The sequence below is a fragment of the Canis aureus genome, chromosome 18, assembly GCF_053574225.1.
Source record: "Canis aureus isolate CA01 chromosome 18, VMU_Caureus_v.1.0, whole genome shotgun sequence".
Classification (NCBI taxonomy): domain Eukaryota; kingdom Metazoa; phylum Chordata; class Mammalia; order Carnivora; family Canidae; genus Canis; species Canis aureus.
In genome coordinates, this window is record NC_135628.1 from 40,745,624 (window position 1) to 40,765,760 (window position 20,137).

Sequence of the window (20,137 nt, forward strand, 5' to 3'; positions counted from 1 at the left end):
TTTATTGGTCTCATTCTAAAAACACTTCCTGAACACCATGTATGGTGTCAAAAGCCTTCTGCTGAGTACTAAGTACACAAAGATTACCAAGAGGAAATATTCCCACACTACTTGTGGAAGATCTTTATATCAATATGGCATGATTAGCCTTAATATAAAAATAAGGTAACTCAACTGGTTTTGCCAGAGTGATCATATTCTTCTTATCCCATAAAGTAATGCAATTCAAATAGTTACATCATCAATAATTTCTTTGGTGATGTTTGTTGGTTTTATTGGGTTTGTTTTATTTTTTCACTGGACAAATATTCATTGAGTCCCAAACAATGATGCAGACATATCTCAACGGAAATCTTAACTCCAAGACCAGACAAGGACATAATGTGTAACTAAATTATTCGGTGTTTTCTTTTGATTTCCTTTTCAGTAAGAAAAAAAATAGAATAGAAAAGCAGCAACACAGTTTTTCAATATTAATATCTAGCACACCCAGCAGACTGAAGGACTGGACAAATGGCACATTTATTCTCCCTGTCTGCTTCTCATTCATCTGTGTGACTGTCCCATTTCTACACTATAGACTGCACTAATAAAGCACTGAATAAACACGGAATGGATTTCAGAATGAAATAATTAAAACTGTAAGCTCTTAGATTCTGATTGCAGACAGCCCAGGTGCACACAAAGCAGATTTCTGCCAAGAAATACAGTGCAAGCTGTTGACACTCAGCTTCCTTCAATATGAAAACTTCCCCAACAATTCAAGGTCACAACCAATGATCTACTATTTAGAGTTCAAAGTACAGCATTTTTTAGCATATAGTCCAAGTAGTTTCCAGGAGGTTAAATAACATTAAGTACAATAACTGAAAGAGGAGGGAGGAATAAAACATCTGTATGCGGCCATCTTCATCTAGAGTTCTTGTAAAATGAATAAGCAGAAATCTAACATACACAAGTATAAAGAAAACAGAATGAACCAAAATGCTGGACTGGTTTTAAAATAAACTATTCTAAAACAGTTTAAACAGCCAGAAGTTACAATAGAGCCCATATGGGCTTAGTGCACTACACAAAGGTTAATAGAAAATGGAGTTCTCTAAGAATCTCATGCTGAAACAGCTCAAAATCAAAGTGATTTTTTTTTTCAGTCAAGCTGACTTAAGGAGAATAAGACACCAAGTTTGGATATAAGAGGTCTTATTTCAAATGCTAGAAGAACCCATATGAGCAAGGTGGTTTAAGATTCATTACTTTAGGACAAAACATTTGACCCTTCTAGTAGTTAGTTTCCTCATATGTAAAATGAGAGGGGTAAATAGTTCACTGGTCTTCAAATTTTATTTTCAGGAGTACCAGATTGCTTCAGGGTTAGGTGGAAGCCAAGCCAGCTCTGAATCTCACTTAAATGAGAGCAGATGAAGTCTTAACTATTTTCTGTTTTGGAGTTCTGTGTAGAATTTCATTTGGAAAAAGGAGGAGGGGGCTCCACTGCTGAAAAAAAAAAAACTACTCAGAAAACAACAAAAATAAATAACCTCGGATCACATTCACTCAAAATCATGATTGCAATATATACTTTTATCAAAAACAGAAACTATCCCACTCCTGCCATAATGGAATAAGTAGAAATGATCATGCCCTCCTATCATAAACAACTAGAAAACTGGAAAAAGATATTTTTTCAGACACTGAGACAATAGCCAGTGCAGGACTATGATCCATGAGTGAAGAAAAACAGACAAAAGATTAAACTCTTCTTCCAGGAGGCACTTTCCATAACAGAGAGCAGGGAAGCTTCCTGAAAGCAATCATAGCCATCTCACTGAGCAGAGGAGATAGAAATCAGATTTGGGAGAGACAAAAGACGCTGGAGTTTGTAAAGCAGAATATACCAGATTGTTGGGAGCTTGGCAGAGAAAAACCTCCAGAAATCTGCACAGAGGTCCTCTGAGTTTGTGGCTGCAATTTAAGGTCTTCCTATGTAGGGAGAAAACTCCATGAGGTGAGGCTTAAGACTGGGGAGCTGTAATGGAAGTAAGTCCCAGTGGTCTCCCTGGACTGGGAGACCTTCAAGGCCTGATGGACAATCAGCAGAAAGACTCACTGAACACCTCACACATGACAAAAGGGATACATCTTAGAAGTAGGGCTAAACTAGCTTACATAAAGGTGTCACTAGACCAGAGAAAACAAAAGTTTTGAAAAAAGCCTCAAAGATACAAGCTAAAAATCACAGCAAACTTAGCTGTCACCGAAACAAATTTCAAAAAATTTAAAAGAACACAATAAAATCTAGACATTTAATAGCATAACAGTCATAATAGCGAACATCCAATCAAAAACTCCAGGCATGACCACCAGTAAAATGATAAAACTGTGATCCATAAATAGGTGGGAAAAAGAGAAAATAGAACAGACCCCAAAATGCAAAAGATAATTAGCTTAGCAAACAAGGAAGCTTTAAAACAGTTTGTATGGATAAGCTCAAGCATTTATTTAAACAAAAATATGATAAACAGGAAAATGGAAAGCATAAAAATGGAACTTGAGATGAAAACAATATCTGAATGAAAAGAACAGTAAATTTTAAAACATAGCAATAGAAACTAACAAAAATGGAAGAGGGGAAAGAAAAGGACTGAAAAAAAAAAGAGCCTACGCAACCTGTGGAACAGTATTAAACAGTCTGATGTACGTGTAATTATAATCAAGAAGAAAAAAGAGAAAGATTAGAAAAATCATGTGAGGAAATAATGGCCAATAATTTTCCAGATTTTTATAAAAATTATAAACTCACAAATAGAAGAAACTCAAGTAGGATATGCACAATGAAAAGCACACCAGAGTACATCAACATCACATGACTGAAAAAGCAGCGATAAATATAAAACCTTAGAGCAGCTGTAAGAGTTCTTGAAATAGTGTACATCGGAGTCTTTTATCAGATACACATATGGCAAACATTTTCTCCTAGTCTCTAGTATTACTATTCATTTTTAAGTAATGCCTTTTGATGAAATTTTAATTTTTATCATATCTAATTTATCAATTTTTTCTTTTACGCTTAGTGTTTTTTATGTCCTATATAATAAACCGTTTCCTAACTTCAGACCAGGAAAATATTCTCCTATGATCTCCTAAGGCCCATCACAAATTAATATTTGTATGTACCATTAGCTAAAGGTCAAGATCCTTTTTTTCCCAAAAATTTCCAGTTCTTCCAGACAGACTGGAAAACATAATTTATTGTGCATTGTGTAGAACACTGAGAAGGGCCCTACCTCAATGGTGAAGAACAAGGAGCCATGGACTAACTGCTACTCTGTCCTACCCAACAAATATTTAAAAGAAGATACAAAAAGATCAGACTGTATCCAAATAACCACATCCCAGAAAAAACCCTCAAGAATATTTATAAGAATACAAAAATATCTAGCACCTAATAATGTCTGTTAAACAAAGATTATAGAAATGCAAAAGCATGAAAATTTGAACCATAATGCTGAGAAAAGTCAATCAACAGAAAACAATCTAGAACTGACACAAATTTTAGAAATGATAGATAAGGATATGAATTCATCATTATAACTGTACCGAATGGTCAAAAAGTTAAGTACAAATAGGAAATATTTAGGGATAAATCTGCAAAAGATCTGCAAGAATGTACACTGAAAACAACTAAACACTGCTCAGAAAAACTAAAGACCTACATAATTGGAGAACTACACCTTGTTCATGAAAACTCAGTATCATGAAATTTCAATTCCCCCGAAACTGATCCATAGATTCAAATAATTAAAATCAAAATAGAAGTAGTCTCTTTTGTAGAAATTGACAAGCTAGTTCTAAAATTCATGTGGAAGTGTAATGTACCTACCACGGCCAAACAACTTTAGAAAAGATGTTAGAAGTCTAATTCCTTCTGAGACTCTTTTAAGAGTTCTTATAAAGCTACAGTAATCAATACAATGTGGTATGGAATCAACACAAGACAAATCAGTGGTACAGAACAGTATCCAGAAATAAAACTACACACACACACACACACACACAGAGACAACTGACATTTGACAAAGGCAATTCACTAGCAAAAGGGTAGTCTTTTCAACAAAAGGTAGAGAAACAACTGGATATCCATATGAAAAGAAAAGAACTTTGATCCATATCTCACAGCATATACAAGATTAACTTCACAGCATGCAACATGCACCTAAAAGCAATACCAAAAACTGTAAAAATCAAAAAGAAAATATATGAGAATATTTTTGTGACCTTGGGTTAACCAAAGATTTCTTTAATATGATACCAAAAGGTGATTCATAAAAGAAAAAAATGCTTACCTGGACTTCAAAATTAAAAGCTTCTATTAAGACACTATTAAGAAAATAAAAGGACAAGCCACAAACTGTGAGCAAGTATTGCATGTACCTGATAAAGGACTTGTATCCAGAATATATTTTAAAAGAAAACTTTTAGAACTTAATAGTAAGAATTAGGAAAATACATCATCACATTTGCAAAATGAGATATATGAATGACATGAAAAAAACATATTAAAGGGTGCACAACATCATTAGTCATTAGGGAAATTCAAATTAAAACCATAACAACATTCTATTACATATGAGAATAACTAAAATTACGAAGACTGACCACATCAAGTGTTGGTGCAAAAGTAAAAGAAGTGGAATTTTCATACCCTGTTAGTAGAAATGCAAAGTGGTACAAGCATTTTGGAAGGTAGTCTGGCACTTTCCTAAAAAGTTAAACATACATCTACCATATAATCTGATCACAACCCATGCCCAGATATTTACCCAAAAGAAAAGTGTATGTTTAAACAAAAACTTGTATACATACATAGGGTTTCATAGCAACCCTATTTGCAATACCTTGAAATGAAAACGATCCCTATGTCCATTATCAGGTGAATGGATAAATGAATTGTAGAGTAACATAAAATAGAATCTTACTCAGCAATTTAAAAAGAAAAATGAAGAACTGATTAGTGCACAACATGGATAAGTATGCTGAACAAAAAGGCATACAAAAAAAAGAGTACAAACTATGCAATTCCATTAACATAAAATTCTAGAAAATACAAACTAGTCCAAAATGGCAGAAAGAATCTCAGTATTTGCCTGAAGTGGGAGGAAGATTACAAAGAGACTCAAAATAAACTTCTGGATGTAATATGTTCATTATCTTCATTGCTGTGATGATCTCATAGGTATATACCTTATGTTCAAACTTACTACATAGGGATACTTTAAACATGTATGCTTATTGGATGTTAACTATACCTTAGCAAAGCTATTTAAAAAGAAATTATAACCAGTCAGGCTTTGAAAAGCAGAGGAAAAATGAGAAAGACCAAATGGTAAACTACAACTTAGCACATATTTAATGATTTCCACTGTGCAATATCCAAAGTATCACACAATGTTAGTGTTAAGAAGACTATGGGTCTTATTTGGATCTATCAACTCAATTTTCTATTTAGAAAACAGAGGTCCAAAAGGCGAGCGCCATCATCACAAGAGCCCTGATACATTTATCTTAACGTTCCCACCACCATCATAAATTGAAAGTTCTATAACTTACTAGCTACAAAAGGTGAAGAGACCATGCTTGACCTCCTAAATCCAGTGCTCTTTATATTACACTGCCTGGACTCTTAAAATGACTGGTCATTTTAGAATTATGAGGCACATTTTATTACATATTAAAAGGCTGACTTAAGATACAACCTACTAAAAGAATCTGAACTATAATTTTTAATATTTTGATTAATCAAATGCTTTATGAAGCACATTTTATAACAGATCAAAACACAGACTTTTCCTATTTATGTTTAAAAACTTCGTAACAACTTGATTACAAAGATGAACGTTAAATTCCTTTACAGTCAATAAACAAGTTAAAATTTTCAGCTAATGGGAGCAACCTGACCTACATTTTTCAAATAATGAATTGGTTACATACAAAATAATTTGTATGATGGGAGAAAACATGTGATTTAGTAAATAAGTGTTATGGGTATACTAGATCTCTGTTATAGCAAATAATGCTTCTCAAATTTTAGAGTCCATCAGAATCACCTGGATGGTTTGTTAAAAGGGTGAGCACTACCTTAAAAGCATATTTACAGTAAACCATCCTAAGGAAATTGGGAATGAAAAAAAGAATACTGTGTGTTCCAATGGAAAAAATGGACTTTGTGGTGCACACCCTGCCTTGCACACCCTGCCTTGAGCTATTTTACAACTCCAAGTAAGTTGTAGACAACTGATTGTCATAGGTAACTTAGAGCAATGTAAATTATTTTTGTCTACAGACATTCTGTCCAGTGGCTGACTTTTCCAAACAGAAAAGGCCAATTTCCTGTCCATCTGTAAATTCATTTCAATATTCCCTTACATCAAAGAAATCTTAATTTCTTCGATTTCACCTTTAAATTGGTTATGACATCTGCCTGGTTCCCTCTTAATTATTATTTAAATAATGTTTTAGTAAGTGTTCAAGATGTATAAAATTCATGGTTGTACATCCTATGAAAGTGATGATTTGACCTTTTTTTTGAAACTTTAGTAATGAGTTGTATAGTCCATATGCTAATCCAGTGGTCTTTTTCAGAGTGGTACCCGGATCAGCAGCAGGCAGCATCACCTGAAAAATTGCCAGAAATGTGCATTCTAGACCACATTTACACCTACTAAATGAGAAAATCTGGGAATAAGGGCCAGCAATCTTTTCTAACAAGTATTCTAATGATTCCAAAGTAAGCTAAAATTTGAAAACCCTGGACTAAAAGATTCCTAAAACTGAGATAAACCATTGTTTGGGGGTTAATTATATTTATCTTAATTCTCTTCCCTTGTAAAGTCAAAGGGATCACCATGTATAATCATTAGTTTTATAAAGAAGTAAATAACCTGAAAGATGTAATGCAAATTTAAAAGTACTGAACAGCTAAGCACTGAAAATATCTGGCTAAATCAGGAGTTATGCAACATGAGAAATGCAGGTTAATACACCACCACCACCACCACCACCACCACCACCACCACCACCACCACCCAAGGAGGTGGAGGTGGAGAGACAGAATGTCAATCAATCCAAGGTGTTAGGATAAGGAAAAGTACATGGTTTTGAGTTACATCTATTCTACTTTACACCTAAAGAATGGTTTCCTCTCAACATATATTTTGATTCACAATTTCTTATTTTCATTTTTTAAAGTCTTTTTTCAAAAAGCAGTTTTAGGTTTACAACAAAATTGAGAGGATGGTGTTTAGATTACCATAGATCCCTTGCCCCCATAAATGCATGCCTTCCCCCATTATCAACATCATTCATCACAGTCATAATTTGTTACCAAGAATGAACCTACAGTGGCACATCATAATCGCCTGGAGTCCATAGTTCACCTTATTTATTCTTGGTGTATGCTCTGTGGATCTGGGCAAACATATAATCTCACAGATCCATTGTATCACAGAGTATTTTCACTGCCCTAAAAATCCTGTGTTCTATCTGTTCACCTTTCTCCTCTCCCCCTCATTTTTTTATAAGATAGAAGTTTCTCATTTCACTTTTCCACTGTTTTCAACAAAAGTTAAGAAAATGTAACAAATAATTATCCACATAATTCAGATACTCAAATCCTGTTTTTATATTCAATAGGTATTATTTAGCGTGGTTTTCTAATCTAATCAGATCTGCTGGAAGTTGTTCATCTCTCCAACTCACTAATTACTTAAATACACACCATTTGGAAACATTAAAAAAAAAAACTTACAAAACTGCTGAAGTGGCCTCTTATCCAGCAATTTTTTAGACACTAGGTAAGCTTCTTCTTAAAAAGTTAAATTACAAACATCTAAAATAAATACTGGAATATGAGAAGATATGAAAGTTCTATAATCAAATTATAAAGGGACTTCAAATATTCTTGATTTGTGTTTGTTTGTTTGTTTGTTTTAAGTGAGCTATTTCCTCCAGAGTTTCAATATACACATTTGGGTTATATCTACACATTCCCAACATCTGCTTCTAACAAAATTTTCTGATGTTTCAGTTGTAATGAAGACCAAATATCAGAAGGTAAGACTTTCCCATCTGGAAACACAGATGACAAATTCCTAGGCTTCTTGCCCATAAGTGTCCAGGGTAATGAACCTCTGACCCAAAAGAAGTATTTACTGTGTTAGCTATTTTTTAAATCCAACGAGCTAAAACTTATACACGAAAGGATGTGTTTTCTCACCTTTAAGCTAAAATATTAAATAGTTTAGAATGTAAGAGAGCTGTACTTCAAGGGCCAATTAATATTTTATAAGAATAAAGCTAGCACGATGAGTAACAATACACAGTTATCTAATAAGGAGCAATTGGTAAAAAGGTAGCAAATAGATCAAAAGGGAAAAGTTATTCTAAAAATGTTTTCAAAAGGTAAGGCGTTGTTTGAGAATTTAAAAATGGTTCATACACAAGTGGTATAAATTCTATTGTGTAAACATTCTTATATGACCCATGTTGCTATGGTAATTTCATACATATCTCTTTTAATGATTATAGAATATAGCATTTAGGACACATACTTAAAATGTTACACTTTAAGATAAGGATACATACATAAGGGTAAAACATATGTGTTCACACATATAAATAAGGCTAGTATAAATAATGCTACAAAGAATATTCTCTTTTTGGATTTTTGACATACACTATAAGAAGGAGAACTATATTAGCTCAAAGGATATGAACATGTCTTGATTTTTACTGGAGAAAATATCTCTTCTCCTGCTGTCATACTTAATGTAAAAAGAGTATTATTTTTTCTATAGCTATGATTTTCTTAATAAGATTTGATTTCAAATTCCTCAACTATTTTAGTAGTTTCACTGAATTTACAATTCTCCTTCTTTTAAACAGTTTTAAATCCTCTTGTTCTGTTGAATAAAATGAGCTATTTAACATAAACTGCAGAGGCACAGCCAAGGCTTAAAAAAATTTTTTTCAAAAGATAAATATTCCTTACTTTGTCAACTACATGGTATTGTTTTCTGGTTGATATTTTATCAATTTCTATCTGATTACAGATATTTTCCTTATACCACTAAATCTCACTAGCCTCTCAGTTTGAGGTCACCAAGGAACCAGACTGTTCATGGAGATTATTATAATTCAAGGTTAAAAGGAAGGTGAACCAAGTGATAGCCAGTCAAGTAAACGGCTTCTAAGCCAAAAGCCAATGCTCAAAACTCAAGCCCTACTTAATCATCTTACACTTGGTTGGAAAGTGCCTGACACTTTTAGAGCATTAAAGATTTTATATAAGCCAGTGCAATTTCTAGAAAGACAAATCAGAATTTTCTACAACAGGAAGCATCAATTTTTTTCAAATCGAAGTATAGTTGACCCACAATGTCATATTAGTTTCGGAAGTACAACACAGTGACTCAACAAGTCTATACATTATGCAATGCTCACCATAAGTATAGTTGCCACTTGTCACTTGTCACTATACAATGTTATTACAGTATTACTGACTATATGCCCTATGCTGTACTTTTCATCCCCATGATTTATTTATTTTACAGCTGGAAGCCTGTACCTCTTAACCTCCTTCACCTATTTCAGCCATCCTCCTACCCCCTCCCTTCTAGCAACCACCAGTTTGTATTTGTAAGTTTGTTCTGTTCTTTTGTTTGCATATGTGTATTCATTTGTTTTGTTTTTTAGATTCCACATATAAATGAATCATAAAGTATTTGTCTTTCTCTGTCTTATTTCACTTAGCATGGTGCCCTCTAGGTCCACCAGTATTGTCATGAATGGCAAGATGTCCTTCTTTATGGCTTTTTTTATTCCTTTCAATAGTCCATTAGGTGTGTGTGTGTGTGTATATACACCGTATCTTCTTTACCAATTAATCTATTAATGGGCACTTAGGTTGTAGAAGTATCAGCTTTTAAGAAGTATACATTCTATATAAAAGACAGACTTATGAATCTCCCCTCTAAATATCAGTATTTTAATCCATCTGTGGATTAAATTAATGACAGATTTTATTGTAATAGACCATGAAATCAGGTGAGTGTGCATGAAATATTAGAAGGGAGAGAAAACAGACCAGGTCCTCTAGAACTTGAGCAATGGAACTATAGGCTTAATTAAAAAGAAAGTAACAGTAGTGGTAAAGCTAGGGCACAAACTTGAAAGAACCTATCTAACATATCCCATATTATTCAACAAAAAAAAAGGCTATAAGTTTCCTCTCTATCCATCAAAATTTGCCACATTGTATTTTCTAACTACTGACCTCAAGTCAGTTTCCATACCTTTAAAAAATTCTATAGTCCCTCTTCCATTGAAAACCTGAAAAGGGCTATCCCTTCCCCTCCTCCCATCTGCCAAATCATCTTTAATGTCATTTTTCTCAAAACTTTTTTATATACATTTAAAGCTAGTAGAATTAAACTGGAAAATATGAAAATTTTATGATTCCATTTCATATACAGAAGGAAAGGAATGTGGGGAAACATTCTCATCATAAGAAGCTCTCCTTTAAATAGCTAGAATTTGCAACAATCCCAATCTTTCTTCATGACTGCTCTGAAAACATGGTTACTAGTGTGAAAATATTAAAAGCAGAAAAATTTTTACATTAGAATATATACACATATGTACATATATGTTATGAACATGTTAACCATGGGAAACTACCTAAGATGAGGATATTATGAGCAAGCAACCATCTTCCATGATTCTCTCTCACAGCTCCATGGCAAAGGAAGACAGTTGCTTCCTCATAGTTCTAATCACCTTATTTATGTGTCATGGGAGAAGGAAGATGGTAGCTGGAAGCATAGGTTTGGCCCCAGGTATCCGATCCTGTTTGTCAGGTAGGGTACCCTCCTCTCCATATGCCCTCTTAGGCAGGAGATCTAATGCACAATTTTTTAAAAAAATTTTTCTTAAAGATAATTTTCTTTTGGGCATTTTCTTGCTTTGTATGACAGATAATTTTCTTTTCTGTTTGGTATTTTCAAATAATAGCCTGACACACAGTTGCCACTCAGTAGAGATTAGCTGTAAGAATAAATGACTCTGACATAAACATTTTTTTTTTAGATTTATTTATTCATTTTAGAAAGAGAGACAGGGAGAGGGCAAGCAGAGACAGCAGGAAAGGAAGAAAGAGAATCTCAAGCAGGCTCCCTGCCGAGCATGGAGCCCAATGCCAGGGTCAATCTCACCACCTTAAGATAATGACCTGAGCAGAAACCAAGAGTAGTCCATTTAAATGACTTAGACATCCAGGGGCCCTAAGTCATAAACATTTCTTAAATTATCTGATGATGAAGATTACTTTCTTTAGGATCAGTAAACTTCAAGGGAACATTCAATACTTTTACCACCTTTCTCATAGGAACCAGAAACAAACATTCTTAGTTTGTTTAGTTGCGGGGCACCCTGGAGATCAGCGAGGCCAGGATTATTCTAGTAGCCAGTCAGTGACTCAGTAATGGGTTATGAAATCAATTTACTTCATGTACATTTTTTCAAAAACTGATTGAAATGAAAATATTCTAATGTACTATATGATGCAAAGATCAAGTATTTCATGAAATTTATATATATCATTTATTATATATTATAAATAATTGTTAACACAAATATGCACATAAACACCTGCATACTTACATATAACATACATATACACTCACAGAAATGTGTGAGATGGTATACCAGGTTAGAATACAGAATGAATTCTTTTTTTTTTTTTAAGATTTAATTTATTTATTTACGAGAGACATAGAGAGAGAGAGAGAGGCAGAGACACAGGCAGAGGGAGAAGCAGGTTCCCTGCAGGGAGCCAGATGCGAGACCCCATCCCAGGAGCCCAGGGTCACAACCTAAGCCAAAGGCAGATACTTAACCACTGAACCACCCAGGTACCTCTGCAGAATGAATTCTTAATACGAGTTAGGATTTTGTGGTCAAATTTTTTGAAAAACATTCATCTAAACAATTACACCAGTGGTTCTTCATAAGTATTAATTTTCAGATCTAATACTTCAGCATTCACAGGTATGTACTAAAAGGTATTCCAAAGCCAAAAGGTAATAATTTTTACATTTCAACCAGTATGAATTATACACACCTACCATTGTCTTCCTGTTATTAGACCATTGAGAGTTATGCCTACATAACATCAAGCTAGAATGTGACTTCCACTATATTAAATTAACTGGCTATCAGGATATGGAAGATCTAGCTGCACAGTTAGCATTTCCAAAAAAAACTGAGTAATGACCCTAACTCCTCCATCCTGGACACCAAAGAATCTCATATCTTATCTCCTCTGTGGACATCTAAGAGGTAATAACTATTCATGGTCCAATGAGTATTTGGAAATCTTCCACGAGGTGACCTTAATAATAACAGATTACAAGTAATTACAAGTCAACAGAAAACAGCTTTCTTAAAAAAAAAAAAATTTAAGACTACGTTATCTTTAAGTAACCTAAAATTACTGTCAACCCTTTGCATCCATTTGCTGAATAGCATTTAACATCAGTGCTTATAATCTTCTGTAAAAATACAAGGGTGATACACTCAAAACACACATCCCATAGAGAGGCCTCCAACAGAATTCATATGAGGTGGCACTGATTTGTGGCCATGGCACCCTACAAAGACTTGCAAATGGAGAAGGACAGACTATGCCTGGCCATTATTAAATGGGAATTAAGGAAATTTATGGCCAAAATTTTTAAAAATTTGATGTGGAATACAAATGTATGACAGATTTGACTTAGGAAATAGTAGGAGTTTGTTCAAACAAGCCAGTTCTAATAGTGAAAGAATCATTTTTTCAGAATGTGCAGAATTTGCCAGAACACTCCATAAACAATGTAAGTTCAAATTCTGTTATTAAAACTTTTGATGCTTTAGAGGAAGCCCTACTCTGAACATCTAAACTAAATGAATACTGAAAAATTAATTAGTCTAGAATTTCTAGAAATTCTTGAATTCAATGGGAAAGTTGAAACAGTACTCAGAATACTTATTCCGGGTCATGATTTCACTCTAAATATGTTTATTTCAGAGAAAAGGACTCAGCAAAAATTCACTGAATGAAAATGAGTGCAGCCCCATAAAAAAGACCGTGACAGAAAAAAATAATGAGGTGCCAATGTAGAATTTTTAAGCAACTTCTGAGAAAAGGAGTAAATGTATGGAAAAATACTATTTGTAAATACCTAAAATTATCTATCAAGCCATAAGAAATTTACTGAAAATAGAACCAGTAACATTTATTCATTCTTTCAAGCATTTATTCTTTCAACAGCCAGTTACGTGCCATACAAAACTCTTGTCTATTTTATAATATAATTTGATTTAAAACATACTGGCTGGGGGTGGGGGGGGAATAAAAAATATAAAACATACTGGCTCTATAGCCATCGTTTGGCTTTCTGGTACAATTCAATCTCAGGTAAACTAGAGCAACTTTACTTTCCTAGCAAAATGTTCTGTAAGAAACCATTTTATTGGCCAAGATTAAGGCTGCAACTCAGAAGTCTAGGTGACCTTGGCCAGACACCCACTCTTTCCTACCCCTCCACATTCATTGGCTTTGCATTACAATCTACTTGGAAGACTGTCAGGGTAAATACATCTTGTCCTTTATTCCACGCCACATCACTCACCCTTACAAGAACCCCAAGGAACCCAAGTTGTTCTTCACCACCTGGTCTCTCATCCCCATAATGCACTCTCTATTCTCTGATTTTGTCCCATCCTCCATCCTTCCTCAGTTCCTGAAATGCTGCCACTGTGCCCTTTGGAATTCACCCTTGGCTGTCTGTGTACCTGGCTTTCATTTCTCTCCTTTAAATTCTGTCCTAAATCCACCTCACTCAGGCTTCTGTCTCTACCTTACATGAAAAGGACTTGTCAGAAGTCCACCAATGTCCTCAGTGATGCTCAAATGGTCAGTTCTCATATTAGTTGAACTATACTCAACATTTAACAGAATTCATCATTCCCTTATCCTTGAAACATTTTTTAACTTGGTAACAACCATCTTGGTCCTACTTGAAGTTCACTGGCTGCTCCTCTTTGTCTTCTGTGCTGATTTCTTATCTGCTCAATCCCTCAATTTGGAGTCTTTCCAACTCCAAAACTCTGGACCTCTTTTTTTACATCCACTCTTTAGTGATAACTGCCAAATTTCTATCTTCAGCCCACTTCTCCCCTGAACTATCTACTGAATTTCTCAATTTCAATGCTTAACAGGTTAAGCAATTCAATGCTTACCTCAAATAATATATATACCATATTCTTGATTCACACCAGTATTTCCAAGCCCCCATCTCCTGCTGTATTCCTCAAAGTAAGGAAAGGCAATACATACTTCGGGTTGCTTAAGCCAAAATCTCTGCTGAAGATACCCTTGATTCTCCTACACCACAATCAATCTATTACTCAAGTGGGATTCACCTTCACAATATGTCCAGACACACTATATATTTACTTACTAGTTATTGTTTTCTCACTGTACTCCCAGCAAGAACATAAGATACGTATGGGAAGGAACCGTATCTGTTTGGTCAGTGCAATATCCTCAGTACTTAGACAAGAACTTGACACACTCAATAAATATATGTGTAAAGAATAATTAAATAAGAGGTTCCAGATCCCCAATTGCAGTCAAAACAACAGCAATCCTATCAAAATAAATCATTCCTTAAGGCTGAATGTAAAAGAGCTTTAATCACTGTTTCATAGAACACCTTTCATTGAATGAATATATATATTCACCAATTATGACCAGTCAAAACAAAATATGGATTAAGAATAAAACATGTTAATCATAATAGAAATAATTTATTATGCATGGCTCACCAAAGTTCCAATCATTAAAACCCAATATAATTAGCAATACTATAATAATATTCCACATAATTTTAAGTCATTAATAATTTAGTAGGTATTTCAGCTTTTTTGCCCCGGACAACACCAACCATCACCATCCTTGCCAGATAACAGACAATTTCCCAAACAAGATTTCCATCATACTTAAGACAGAAAGTGACTGAACCTATTAATTAATTCTGGTTACAAAATACAGAAAGACTAGATACTTCATCGCCAAATCTTGTTACAGGAAACCCCTGACTTACGAACATGCACTTAACCACATTTGGGGAGAGAAGACTTGAGAAAGGAAATAAAGTAGATAAAGAGAAAAGTGAGAAATTGAAAACATCTTTCTGAAACAGTAATCAACAAGGGAATGAATAATCTACAAATGCATCTTTATAATGGAGAGGATAGCTATCTACAAGTGTACACTTAATAAATTACTGGTTCCCAACTTAACGAGTGACATCTTCTGAGAAGACTCTTAACCCAGCTAAGCAAAGATAACCTATTTCTTTCAAATTGATTTGGGGTATATTTTCCCACAGAAGCAAAAACAAACAAACAAACAACAGCAACAACAACAACAAAAAACCCACTTCTATTACCTTAAAATAAAACTGAACTGTAGAGTTAAAACTTAAGGTACATCTGGGGTTAAAAAGATTTGTGAGCTGGCCTGGGAACACAGCCAATACTTTTTATACTGTTTCAGTAAGAGGGAAAAAAATTTTGTTCTGAGTTCCAAACAGCTGCCTTACACATAAACTTTTGAAACACAATTGGCTCACATGCTGGAAACTATCTGCATATAGGTTAGGTTTCATGGGATTCAATTTGGCCCATGGCATATTTCTGAGTATGTTTAAGAGTAAGTCACTTCGTATTAGGCCTCTTCTGCTCAGATATTGCCATTTCAAAGACCCCCAGCTTGTCCAGAGGTGAATTAGCTTGCTTAACATTTTATAAAATCTATAGCAAAGCCAAAAGAAGGGCTTCAAGCTACCAGGCTACTTTTTTCTTCTATGAATGGACTAAACTAAATTTCCTTTATCCCATAGGTTCATATCAACTTAGGGATGGAAGTACTATGTCACTACCTAATTGATTTAGAGACCAGAGCAATTTATATACCCCAGACACTTTTAAACAGTGCAACACAGTATTTGTTTTCCAAATTAAAAGAAGTTAGAATTAATTTTTGAAATGAACTAAAATTATCTGAAAAATTTTCTGAGGGTCTTAAAAAATATGGATCAAGAACTATTCATAAAAAAAAAAAGAACTATTCATAAACGAGGATATCCCAGATACTTATTAACAAAACAATACCAATGCCGACACCAAAATAGGTAAGGAGGTAGAGGGCATAGAGCCAAATAAGTCACTGGCATATTGTCACAGATTAGTACTATAATTATTAACAGTGCTTTATTTATTTATGAATTACTTTAATGTGTCTCAACTGAATAGCTAAAACAGCTGTCTACAGTGGTTAAAAACGCTGTTAGCTATGTCAAGACCAGCATGACTCTGCCAAAGACATTTCTGTATATTCCCCAGGAATTAAGAAAATGAAACAAGAAATGTCAGTGTCCTTTTAGAGGAAAAAGGAGAATGAAGCTATGCTAAAATGACTTAACTAAGGAGATCCATCAGTGCCCTGGTGTATCTAAGGTAAATTAATCAGAAGAAAAGGTCATTATTTTCTCCAACTCTTCCCTCTGGATACACCATCCACTCTCACAGCCAGACAACACACTCTGTCCAAAGCAAGGACCTATTTTTACAGGACAGCTCTTTCCACTTGGATGTCCTGCCATCAAACTCACTGTAGCATATAAATACCACACTCAATTTGTCCAAAACCAAACTCACCATCTGCCACGCAGAATTAGAATTACTCCCCTAATTTCCGTTTTTTTAGTCTAAGATTATCCAGGTATCTCTAATTGGAAACTTTTGTGTTCCATTTACATCACAATTACCTAGAGTACCTATAAAAAAATGCAGATTTCTGCTCCCCTCCACCCATCCTTCTAAAATCAGAACCTCTAAAGGTGTTATCTGGAAATGTTTAGCAAGCTCCTCAAGTGATTCTTATGCACATTCAAGTTTGAGAACCTCTAGAGTAGATTCATCCTTAACTCATTCAGTTCATCTAGTATCACATCCTTCCTCTTGCAAATCCTATTGCTGCCAGACTTTAAGAACCTAAAACCTAAATGTGTCAACAATTGCTCAAATTGAAATTTCTCAAACACCATTTCTGTTTTCCCTGCTCTATAAGTTGTCTTGACTTACGCACCACAATTAAAACTCATCTTCCTAATTTTTGAGACCTCCTATAGTCTGGTTGATCCCAACCTATCTCTCTTATCCCCCATGAGCCCTCTACTCCAATCACAAATCCAGACTCAAAATGCGAATTCCTACTTCAACGACTGTACTTATCTTAGTCTGACATACTCCACCACTGATAACTGAACTCCCCAATATCCACTCCTCTCTTTGTATTTGTCAAGGCAAAGCTTAAGTCCCAAACTCCTTCATGGCTCTCAACACAACACATTGCAATTGCTTTCAGATGTCCTCCTAGCCTTCCATTTGCTCTTAACAATCTTCCTAAAGCATTTTTTTTTAAATCCCTCCCTTACTCAACAACAGGCAATAGTGGTCTTTATTATCCCTTCCATTATGTCCAAATCTGAGGGCTAGAATAAAGGACTCATCAACTACACTAAATCAATTAACTCCAGCACTCCCCAAAACATGATTTTATTCAAGTTACACTTCTTCTCAGAAAGATCTCCTCTCATTCTACCAATCTAAACTTCTATATTTCTTTCAATACACAATATAAGACTCAACATCATTAGATTAAATCAACAGTCTGGCCCTTTTAACTACAGGCATTGATAATCTAAGGCAGAAAATATCTTAGCAGACAGCAATAACAAAAATACATAAACACATACATTATTTTTATGATGCAATAGATATATTTTTACTCTATTTTGTGGTGGTTCCTTGTTTTCACAGCATTTAAGTAAAGCAACAAACATCTCCTAAAACAAAAAAGTGAAGGAACTGAACTCTCAGCATTGTTCTAAATAACTGAAACGTTAAGGAAATGTAGTAATTTCTACTCTTCTTTTTTAATTATTCTGTTCAGGAAGTAGTTATTTTTTCACCATTAAAAATCTATTTACTTCATTGGTCTTTATACACTACAATGGATTGGAAAGAGCATGGAACTTGGAATCAAAGTGTGTATTATATTCAGAATGGAGCAACTTTTTGGCAAGTCTCTCTAAGATTCAGTCTTTCTGTTGGTAACACTGCAGCCACCTGACCTCATGATATGGTGACCTACAACATTCAGATCATCAAAAGCCTGAAGTATTTCAAGTGCTCTCAATCTATCTTCAGATTAATCTTTCTCAGAGCCAAGCTAGTACACACCTACTGCAATCTATTTAACTGGCCATTCATTTTCTTCCTGCGCAGCAAGACCAGTTCCTGAGAAGAAAAACCAAATCCAGGAAACACAGCTGGAACAAGTTAGTATCCCAGGCCACTCTGCTAATGCTAGAAAAATCATAGATCTATTATTCATGGGATAATGCCCAGCTACTTGTGACAAATTGAAGGTTGAGAAAATATTTGCACAAAGAGCCATCATGCTAGCTGAGTAGGGCCAAGGTAGAGGTCATTGCCAGAGAATGAGCAGCTTGTCACATTTGTAGGAAAAAAAAAATATCTTAACAGCAGAAGTTGTTGCTTCATCTATAAAAGGTTGTTTCCCTTCTCTTTGTTCTATGTTTGATTTGCATCGATGTAATAAATCATGAAAGCTGAGGTCAATATGAATCTTACCCACGTACAGATTTGGAACTAAAACTTGGAAGAGACAAACTGCCTAATTATAATAACAAGACCTTGAAATAATATGTACAAAAACAAGGACATATGAAAATACAGATAGGTGCATTTATGAATTAAAAGTAAGTGTTGTGCTCGCTTCGGCAGCACATATACTAAAATTGGAACGATACAGAGAAGATTAGCATGGCCCCTGCGCAAGGATGACACACAAATTCATGAAGCATTCCATATTTTCTCTCTCTCTCTGTCTCTCATTAATAAATAAGTAAAATCTTTAAAAAATAAATAAATAAATAAAAATTAAAAATTAAAGTAAGTGTTGCCTTCATGTCCCACAGACACCTTCTATGTGTGCCTCTATCACTGGTCTGGGCAGATATATCTCTGCACTTTTATTTTAAATCAATACATTATGAGACTATAAACTAGGTAATAAACTGTAGATCAGTATGCTAGGGGAAAATAACATAAGGGGAGTTTTTCATGATTGAAGACTTCCTTCAAGGCAGAGCTTTAAACCAAGTTTTAAAGGAAATGATGGTTATAAAACACAAAGAAACTGACAGGAGTAGAAAGAATACTTATAACCTGATCAATTTTAAAAACCTGAAAATTTCAATTTATAGACAAACTCCGTCGTATTTCCCTTTTTAATAGCACTAGCAAAGATTTTTATATTTCAACTAGATTGTTGCTCCTACAAGTTAAAACAACTCTCAGCTCACCTTTTTTTGGTTGTTGTTTGTTTCTCCAGTGACCCACAATCACTTGCAAATACTCCTATGGGAACATCACCATGATTACTATAAATTACCACAAAGGTAAGATTCCAAAGTTGCATACACTTCACCTGCTTATACAAAATGAGTAGAAAACTGTGTATTCTCACAACAAAAGCAAAAATCAGTAAGTGGGACTACATCAAACTAAAAAACCTTCTGCACAGCAAAGGAAACAATCTACAACACGAAAGGACAACCTACAGAATGGGAGAAAATATTTGCAAACCATATTCTGGTAAGTGTTAACATCCAAATTATCTAAATAACTCATACAACCAAGTACCTCCCCCCAAAAATCCAATTTTAAAATGGCCAAAGTATTTGAAGAGACATTTCTCCAAAAAGGACATACAAATGGCCAACAGGCACATGAAAAGGTGCTCAGTATCACCAATCATCAGGGAAATGCAAATCAAAACAACAAGGAAGTTATCACTCACACCTGTGAGACTGGCTATCCTTAAAAAGACAGGAGATAACCAGTGTTGGTGAGGATGTGGAAAAAGAAACCCTTGTGCACTGTT

General features: G+C 34.5%; 1 protein-coding gene, 1 long non-coding RNA gene and 1 other non-coding gene across 20 annotated transcripts in view; 2 read left to right on the top strand and 1 right to left on the bottom strand.

Moving 5' to 3' along the window:
* The window catches only part of PPP1R9A (protein phosphatase 1 regulatory subunit 9A), a 312,302-nt gene that overhangs the window by 234,419 nt on the left and 57,746 nt on the right, over positions 1-20,137 (bottom strand). The window lies entirely within an intron of this gene.
* The window catches only part of LOC144288892 (uncharacterized), a 32,490-nt gene continuing 30,583 nt past the window's right edge, over positions 18,231-20,137 (top strand). Inside the window, exons 1-2 of the long non-coding RNA XR_013356910.1 lie at positions 18,231-18,506; positions 19,586-19,652. This is a non-coding gene — a long non-coding RNA (uncharacterized LOC144288892). The remainder of the gene's footprint in view (positions 18,507-19,585; positions 19,653-20,137) is intronic.
* Positions 18,960-19,066, top strand: LOC144289256 (U6 spliceosomal RNA). The gene has a single exon (XR_013357234.1). It is a non-coding gene; the product is annotated as a U6 spliceosomal RNA (small nuclear RNA).